The sequence below is a fragment of the Dasypus novemcinctus genome, chromosome 27 (assembly GCF_030445035.2).
Source record: "Dasypus novemcinctus isolate mDasNov1 chromosome 27, mDasNov1.1.hap2, whole genome shotgun sequence".
NCBI lineage: Eukaryota > Metazoa > Chordata > Mammalia > Cingulata > Dasypodidae > Dasypus > Dasypus novemcinctus.
This window is the reverse complement of record NC_080699.1, coordinates 25,548,491-25,558,471: the sequence shown is the minus strand read 5'-3', so window position 1 is coordinate 25,558,471 and position 9,981 is coordinate 25,548,491. Positions and strand designations below refer to the sequence as shown.

Below are 9,981 nucleotides of genomic sequence, written 5' to 3'. Positions count from 1 at the left end.
GATAAGGCAACTAAGGCCCGAATGGAAAGTGGTTTGACTGAGTTCACACAACAAGCTGTTGGCAGAGCCAAGACAGGAAACCTAGTAATTGCTGGTCAGGTTTTCACTCTTCCTCATTTGACAATGAGGGAAATACATCTGCCTTCCCCTACTTTGCATCCTTGCTGCCTAGCCTAGCATGTGGCACATGGTAGGTCTTTTAAATGCTTTCAAATAAAGGAATGTACAGAGGAATGATTGATTAAATGCCACTTTTTTCCAACTAACTTTGAAGTTTGCCTCTCTGTGCTATTCTGGCTCTACCCTCCAAGCCCACCCAAATCACCCACTCCAGGCCTAGCTGCCTCTCCCTGGACCAGAGCTCTCCTGCCAATCTCTGTGCCACGGGCCTTGCTGAGATATGATGGTGGCTGGGCTGGTAGGCCCAACATTCCTGTTGTCCTCTATAGTAGCCAAGTATAAGGGCTGTTCTCATTTTTTGGTTGCCTGGCATCTTTCTCTCCTTCTTTGGTAACTGTGCCTTGATTTTTTTCCTTCCCCACTCTCAGTCCATGGGTTTTGTCCTAGATTTGATGCCACCTTCTGCTCCCAGAGCTAAGGGCTGGGAGAATAGGCTGATTGGCTTAAACCAAGGAGCACAGTCCAAGAAATCCACTCCCCTGGCTTTGGTGATCAGTTCAGTGATGCATACCTACTCCAAAGCTGATGAGACAGGAGGAGACAGTCACTTGGTCCTCTAGAAAAGAGATTCCCTGGAAGCGGCTAGCTGCCATTGTGGGGCTATGAAGAGAAGGCTTACCTGAGAATGGAGTCAGTGCTAAAGAAGCTGAGTAAGGGGAGGAGGAACTGGCTCCCTAATAAATCATCAGAGCTCTGAATATAGCTGTACCCGGAGTTGACATACCCCCTGCATGGTGCAGTTATGTGGCCCAACAAATTTTATTTTTTGCCTAAGCTAAGTTGGGACAGGTGTTCCATCATTTGAAACAGAGAGAGGTCCTGGGAATGGGGTCACATCCCCTAAGGAATGGAGGGCATTCGAGTCTGGACTCTTTGGGTTGCAAGTGATGGACACAAGGGCCACACTGCTGCGCATCCTTCAGCCAACACGTGTGGCCCTCCTCCTGTGCCTGGGGATGGCCGTCACAGCCTAGGGGCAAAAGAGGTGAAACTGCTCTTGGACAGGTGGGGGAGATCCAGCAGGACAGCCCAGGCTTGTAACCATTTAAAGGTGCTTGGACCAAGCAAAGGGTAACTACTAGAGGAATTTTTTATTTTTCCAATTTAAAAATAATCCTTGTTTATTAAAAAATTGTATTATTAATAAAGTTTTAAATCACCCATAGGCCTACAAATCAGAGTAATACTGTCAGCATGTTTTTCCTTCTAGCCTTTCTTTACACAATTTTTCTATTTTTGGGGATAGTTTTGAAATTGTGATCCTAGCCTCTTCCTTCTCTACATCTGATACCTGACGCAGAGGTCTGTTTTCTGAGGCCGACCACAGCCAGAAGGGGCTAGAAAAGTGGCTCACACACAGCAGGTGGGGGCAAGCGGACCACTCACTGGAGAGTGCTGGAGGAGCCTGGGAGCTCTGCTTTCTCTCCTTCAGCGCAGCGAGACGCTCTCCACCTCGCTCCTCTATGGCTAATGGGAGTCGTGGACTTTGGCATCACTGGGCACGAGGGGGCCCCTGCAGCAGGTGTGGCCCTCCCACTTCCTCGTTCACTTCCTGAGCTAGTCAAGCACCTGAGAGCACCCCTGACCACTCCCCTGTGGGATCCGCCGTTTCCTGAACCTCATCTGCCCACACGGGGCAGGCCTGCCAGGGAGATTCCCAGTCTGTTGGCGTCGTCTCAGGGCTCCCCAACTCCCAAGGTTTGGATTTGGGGCAGACGGCAGGGTGGGGGCGGGGAGCACAAGTTAGCTGCAGGTCTAAGCTAAACCGTCACATTTTATCAGAGAATTGGGGTGATTAGAAGGGGACCATATGTCCCGGTTTTCCTGGGACAGACCCAGTTTGTTTGCCTGTTCTCCTGGCATAATTATCCACAAATCCACTTTCACTCTGTTTTAGTCTACTAGGCTGCCAAAAGCAACAGAACAGAAATTGGGTTGACTTCTAATATGGGAATTTATTAGCTTACAAGCTTACAGTTCTGAAGCCATGAAAATGTCCAAATCAAGGCACCATCAGGCGACGCTTTCTCCCCAAAGACCAGCTGCAGGGGATCCTGGGCTCCTCTGCTATGGCGTAAGGTACATGGCAGCGTCCGCTGGCTTCTGCCTCCTCTCCCGGGCTTCATTGCTTCCAACATCTGCTTCCATGGCTTTCACCCTTCTTTCTCTGAATTACATTCTCCCTTAGAGGACACCAGTAAGAGGATTAAGACCCACGCTGGACCATGCCTCAGCTGAAGTAACTTCATCAGAAGGTCCTGCTTACAATAGGTTTATACTCACAGGAATGGATTGGCCTTTAGAACATGATTCTCTGGGGTCCATATAGTTTAAAACCATAACACACTGTGCTCGCTTCAGCAGCACATACACTAAAGTTGGAACGATACAGAGAAGATTAACATGGCCCCTGAGCAAGGATGACACACAAATTCGTGAAGCATTCCATGTTTTTTATATGGGAACCTCTTATGTTTTTTAATGTAACATTTTTTGTGATCTATTAACTTTAAAAAAAGATAATTAAAATTTTAAATTAAATTTTAAAAAAACATAACACACTCTCAAAAGTGTCTCTGTTTGAGCAGTAAATGATAGGGTGCTTGCGTAGATTAAGAGAATAAGTACTTCCTTCTTCTCTGGCTAGTAATTCTTGCTGTCATCTCCAATGGTGAAGGGGAAGCATGAATGATATGATTTAGGGCCCCAAACTCCTTCCAGTGGCTTAAGTGCCATAGCTTGGTTTTAGCAAGGTCACTGTCACCAGAGGATGTTCAGGTCAAGGAAGCAAAAGGACAATTAAGACAGCTGCTGGTTGATTAAGCTGTCACCTGGCTCCCAGCTGATGCCCACTCACCCTCATGCCTCCAATGCCCTCTCGTTTGTCATCATCTAAGTCCCGAACCTCTCACCTCAACCTGCACTGTGCACCACCACACTCCATATTTTTTCCCGGAGCCCCCAGCTTCCACTCTCATTCTTCAGCCTCTCGGGTGGACACTTTGAACCTTTCACACCTAACTTTCAGCTCCACTTTGCCGTGAGCTTCCTTGGCCGTCCTCCTTGATTACAATCAGTCTCTGGCTTTGCTGCCTCCAGCTGCCAGAATCAGCTTTCCTGTCCAGCCCCACCTGTAACTTGCACCCTCCTAGCTCTAGGCTGCAACCGCAGGAGTTACCTTGCCATGACCCAAACTCTGGAGACTGTAACCTCCACAGTTTTTCTTCTAGAAGTCCCCCTATTTCCTGCCCTATACTCCTGCCCCATCTTTAATATTTCCCCCTAGCTCCTTCTCCTACCAAGATAATCATATCTCCTACACCATTAGACCTTTGCTTATTTCTTCATTCACTCATTCATTCACTCATTCATCCTTTCAGTGTTAATTAGGTGTCTGTCAGGGCACCAGGCAGAGAACGCAGAGGTTTTCCCTCTCCTTTGCTTGTCACTGCTGCCCTGGTCACTCTGCTCTCTCCCTAACCTAACTTCTCCAGGAAATGACCTGTTCACAGCTTCAGTCTACTTGTTCCCACTCACTCCTCAAATCTGCAGTCTTTGGCCCCATTGATAGACTAAAACTGCCCCAACCTTAAGCAACCTCTAATCTACTTTCTGTCTCTATAACATTTTGCCTATTCAGTGCATTTCATATAAATTAAATTTATGCAATATGTGGTCTTTTCTGACTGGTTTCTTTCATTTAGAATACTGTTGTAACATGTATCAGTACTTCATTCCATTTTATTGCCAAATAACATTCCATTATATGGAGATACCACACTTTATTTGCCCTTTAATCAGTTGATGGACATTAACATTTTGAAGAGCAGAAGTTTTTAATTTTAAGGAATTTTAGTTTATCAGTATTTTCTTTTTATGTTTTTGGTGTTGCATCTAAGAAATCTTTATCTAACCCATAGTCATAATGATTTTCTATGCTTTCTTGTAGAAGCTTTATAGTTTCAGGTTTTACGTTTATGGCTGTGATCCATTTTTAGTTCATCTTGTTTAAGTTATAAAGTATGGATTGAGGTTTATTATTTTGCATATGGATGTCCAATTGTTCCAGAACAATTTCTTGAAAATCTATCCTTTCTCCATTTAATTGCCTTTGCACTTTGGTCAAAAATGAATCGGCAATATATGTGTGGATTTATTTCTGGAATCTCTAATCTTTTCCATTGATTTTTATGTCTACACTTTCTCCAAAGACACACTATCTCATTTCATTACAATTGCACTGAATCTACATTTGAGTTTGAGAAGAATTAATACCTAACAATATTGCATTTCCGGTTCATGAACATCGTTTATTTGGGTTTCTAATTTCTTTTGCCAGTGCTTTGTTGTTTTCAGCATACAGATTATACATTTATTTTGTAAGGTTTATACATAAGAATTTTATGGTTTGGTGTGCTATTATAACTGACACTGGGTTTAATTTTTTAACTTCCATTTCCAATTGTTCATTGCTAGAAATTATATAAAACTGATGAATGTGTGGTATGTATCGAATGGTAGAACTGTATAGTGACCTTGTATTCTGTAACCTTGCTAAATTAATTTATTAGTCCTAGTAGCTCTTTTATAGACTTTTGGGTTTTCTACCAAGATAATCATATCTCCTGCAAATCGAGGCTGTTTCATTTATTTATTCCCAATCTGCCTGCCTTTTACTTCTTCTCCTTACCATGTTGCCCTGAGGACCTCCAGTATGGTGCTGAACAAGAGTGGAACGAGCAGCCATCCTTCCCTTGTTCCCCATCTCGGCGGGGAGGCATTCAGTCTTTCACTATTGAGTTGAAGTTAGCTGTAGATTTTTCACAGATGCTTTTTACCGGGGTACAGCTCATTGAATTACATACCACAGTTTAGACATATTCTTAATCTTAATCCGCATCCCCGTAAGTGTGAACTCTTAAATTGCATCTGTTGAAGATGTTATTTTTAATTTAAGGGTGGCCCACCAAAGCAAGCTGGGCCTTTCTGTGCAACTGGAGCCTTCATAAAGGGAAAAGAAGCTGGAAGCCAGGGCCAGAAAAGACCACAGAGAGAAACTGGAAGTCAGCAAGAACCTAAAGAGAAAAGAAAGTTTGTCGCCATGTGGCAGCAAAGCAAAGCAGCCCAGGAATCTCCAGCAGGCAGCATCAGCACACTGCAGTCTTCAGGGGGAATGAAAGCCTGATACATTTTTTTCCCCCATTTTTTAAGTATTTTTTAAAGATACTTAGATTACATAAATGTTACACCAAATATATAGGGATTCCCATATGTCCCATTCCCTGTACCTCCTATACCCTCCCACATAAACAATATCCTTCGTTACTGTGAGTTTTGCCTATTTGGAGCCATATGAATTTGATGTTTTAATTTTTCATTTCTGCAAAGAATGCTGTTGGAATTTTGATTGGAATTGCCTTCAATCATTAAATTGCTTCTTTTTTTAAACATATTTTTTATTTATTTTTAAAAGACACATAGGTCACACAAAATGTTACATTAAAAAATACAGGAGGTTCCTATATGCCCCACTCCACACACCCCCCACTCCTCCCACATCAGCAACTTCTTTCTTTAGTGTGGTACACTCATTGCATTTGATGAATACATTTTGGAGCACTGCTACACAGCATGGATTATAGTTTATATTGTAGTGTTTACACTCTCTCCCAGTCCATTCAGTGAGTTATGGCCCGACATATAATGTCCTGCATCTGTCCCTGCAATATCATTCAGGACAACTCCAAGTCCCGAAAATGCCCCCATCTCACACCTCTTCTTCCCTCTCCCTGCCCTCAGCAACTCCCATGGCCACTGTCTCCACATCAATTATATAATTTCTTCTATTGCTAGAGTCACAATAATTCTATAGTAGAATACCAGTAAGTCCATTCTAATCCATATTTTATTCCTCCATCCTGAGGACCCTGGGGTGGTGATCCCCACTCCACATCTCAATTGAGAGGGGACTTCGATTGGTGAATGGGAATCTTGTGCCTGCAGCTGTAGACTCTCTCGGTTCCCTGGGGTGGTGGTTATCTATCCTCACCTCCCTGTCAGCTGACCTGGGTAAGTCCAACGAACTGGAGGGTAGGTGCTACCACACCACTGAGGCTCAGGGCCCAGCTGGCACATGGACAACCCAGAGATTCAAGTCTCCTAGGCATACACCAACCCCAGTGCCAACCACAGGTGCAATAAAAGGGACAAAAGATGCATGTGTAGAGAAGTCTCATCTGAGTCCAACTCCATCACACTCAGCAGAACAAATTCCAAAGTAGCTGCCAGTATCTTGATGTTGAACTTCTGGCCCCTGAAACTGTGAGCCAATAAGTACTTGTTGTTTAAGCCGACCCATTGCGTGATATCTGTGATAGCAGCTCAGGCGAACTTAGATACAGATGAAGTAAGTTTCCTTTAATTCCTAGTTTGTATAGAGTTTTTATCATAAGTTGCTGTTAAATTTTATCAAATGCTTCACTCTCAATTTTAATGCACTGTGATATCGACCTCAGAATAGATAGGACAATAAAGCAGAATAGAGAGCTCCGCGACAGATCTATATATATATGGGCCATTAACATATGGCATAATTGGCATGACAAAATAGTGGGAAAGGGGGGAAGCTGAGCTTAGCAAAATGATTATCCATATGGAAAAATGAAATTTTATTCCTTTCTCTCACACGTTTAAAAGTCAGCGCCAGATGAATTAAAGACTAAATGTGAAATACAAAATGTTTAAGAATTTAGAAGATAAAATGGAAAATATCCTTCTAGTCTTGTTTATTAAAGAAGACACAGAAGGGAAATGGATGTGGCTCAAGTGACTGGGCTTCTTCCACCTACCACATGGGAGGTCTCAGGTTCAGTTTCCAGTGCCTCCTGGAGAAGGCGAGCTGGCACAATAGGTAGGCATGGTGAGCTGATGCAACAAGATGATGCAACAAAGAGACACAAAGACAATCAGAGACAGAACAAACCAGAGCGTTGAGGTGACTCAAGCAATTGAGCACCTCTCTCCCACATGGGAGGTCCCAGGCTCGGTTCCCATTGTCTCCTAAAGAGATGAGCAGACACAGAAAGCATGCAGCAAATGGGCATAGAGAACAGACAGCAACCTCAAACAACGAGGGGGGGTGGGGAATAAATAAATAAGCATAGATCTTTTTAAAAAGCTGCAAAAGCACTAATCATAAAAGACATAAAGGTTAATACATTTTATTACATTAAGATTGAGAATGAAGCATTTAACAAAATTTAACATCCACTCATAATAAAAAAAATTCTATGCAACCCAGGAGTTAAAGAGAACTTCCTCAATCTATTGTCTTAGTTTGCCTGAGCTTTGTAACTTACAGGTCTATAATAAATCTTGATACCCATTAGGACAGGTCTCCCCTATTCTTCTTCTTCAGATGTATCTTGGTTATTCTTTCACTTTGTTCTTCTTAAATTTCATTTTTTAAAAGACCCTTTTGGAATTTTGACTGATGTTACTTCAATTCTGTCCATAAATTTGTAGTAAAATACCATATCTCAAAAATTAAGTCAGCCTATCCAATAAATAGGATATGTTCCCCATTATTTAGATATTCTTTTTTTTTTAAGATTTATTTATTTTTTTATTTATCTCCCCTTCTCCCCCCCCCCCCCCCCCCCCAGTTGTCTGTTTTCTGTGTCCACTTGCTATGTGTTCTTGTTTTTGTCCGCTTCTGTTGTTGTCAGCGGCACGGGAATCTATGTCTCTTTTTGTTGTGTCATCTTTCTGTATCAACTCTCCATGTGTGCGGCGCCATTCTTGGGCAGGCGGCACTTTCTTTCACGCTGGGCGGCTCTCCTTAGCGCATGGGGCTCCCCTACACGGAGACACCCCTGCATGGCGGGGCACTCCTTGCGCACATCAGCACTGCGCATGGCCAGCTCCACACAGGTCAAGGAGGCCCGGGGTTTGAACCGCGGACCTCCCATATGGTAGACGGACGCCCTAACCACTGGGCCAAGTTCACTTCCCAGTATTTAGATATTCTTTAAAGCCTCTCAATAAAGAGCTTTAAATTTCTATGCTCAGATTTTATATATCTTTTGTTAGATTTATTTCTAGTTTATTTTGTTATAGCTATCATAACAAAATTTCTTAATTTACAATTGACTTCTGCATATAACTGATCTTACATACAGTCACTGTCCTAAAACTCTCCTATTTTTTCAAATAATTTGTAACATCTACTCTTTTGGATTTTCTATATAAAAATTATATCATTTTCAAGTAACAATAGTTTTATTTCATCCTTTCTGATCATATGTATGTGTGTATGTATGTGTGTCTTAACACTGAAAAGAACCTCCAATACAGTGTGGAACAGGAGTGATGATAGAAGGCATCCTTGTCTTCTCTATGATTTTATAGGGGATGTTTCTAGCATTTTCTCACTTAGAATGAAACTTACTGTAGGCTCTTTGTCAATTTCCTTTTTCAGGTTTTAGAATTATAGTCTATTTCTATTTACTAAGAGTTTTTATCAATAGATATTTAATTTTATTAAATATTTTCCTCCATCTCTTGAGATGCTCATGAGGTGGATTTTTGTTTGTTGTTTTTTTCAGAAAGTACCAGGAATTGAACCAGGGACCTCGTACATACAAAGCAGGCACTCAGCCACTGAGCTACACCCTTCTCACTCATAAGGTTTTTGTTTTTTAAAGATTTATTTTTTATTTATTTCTCTTCCCCCCCCCCCCCCCCCCCGCCCCCAGTTGTCTGCTCTCTGTGTCCATTCGCTGTGTGTTCTTCTGTGACGGCTTCTATCCTTATCAGCGGCAACAGGAATCTGTGTTTCTTTCTGTTTCGTCATCTTGCTTATGTGTCAGCTCTCCTTGCATGCAGCGCCACTCCTGGGCGGGCTGCACTTTCTTTCACGCTGGGCGGCTCTCCTTATGGGGTGCACTCCTAGCCCGTGGGGCTCCCCTATGCGGGGACACCCCTGCGTGGCAGGGCACTCCTTGCGCGTGTCAGCACTGCTCATGGGCCAGCTCCACACGGGTCAGGGAGACCCGGGGTTTGAACCATGGACCTCCCATGTGGTAGGCGGACGCCCTATCCATTGGGCCAAGTCCAATTCCCCATAAGGTTTTTCCTTTTTACTTGTTCAAAGACATTTTGGTTTTGGAATTTTATCTTGTTATCATTATTTTATTCAATTTGCTAATCTTTAGTTTAGGATTTTGCATATATATGATATAAATGAATGTATAATTTTCATAAACCATTCTGTCCCTGCCTGATTTGGGTAACAAGGTTATATAGCTTCATAGAATGAATGGGAAGTATGTCCTTTTTTTCTATTATTTGTATGATTTGAATAAAATTGCAATTATAACCTGCTCCTTAAAAATTTGGTAGAACTCTCTGGTAAAAATATGGGATGCTTTTGATATTATAGGGCTATTAAGATTTTTTTTTTTTAATTTCTTCCTGACTTAGTTTTGGTAAGTTATATATTTTCTAGGAATTTGTCCATTTTATCTAATATAACATTTATTGATATTATTTGACAGTATTTTATCCTCTTTTTAAACATTGTTATATCTATAATAATGTTTCCCTTTCACTCATAGTGTTTTATATTTCTCTCTCTGTTAGTAACACCACAGGTTTGTCTGTTCATCATTTTTGAGAAACCAACTTTTAGGTTTGTTTAGTCTATTATATCACTGTTTTCTATTTCACTGGTTTCTGCTCATATCTTTATTATATTCTTCCTTCTACTTTCTTTGGACTTAATCTGTTATTCTTTTACCA

At 41.9% G+C, this 9,981-nt stretch overlaps 1 non-coding gene across 1 annotated transcript; it reads left to right on the top strand.

Annotated features, from left to right (window-relative positions):
- Positions 1–2,528: 2,528 nt before the first annotated feature.
- LOC111763653 (U6 spliceosomal RNA) lies at positions 2,529–2,635 on the top strand. Its single transcript, XR_002796484.1, has one exon. It is a non-coding gene; the product is annotated as a U6 spliceosomal RNA (small nuclear RNA).
- The last annotated feature ends 7,346 nt before the right edge of the window (positions 2,636–9,981 follow it).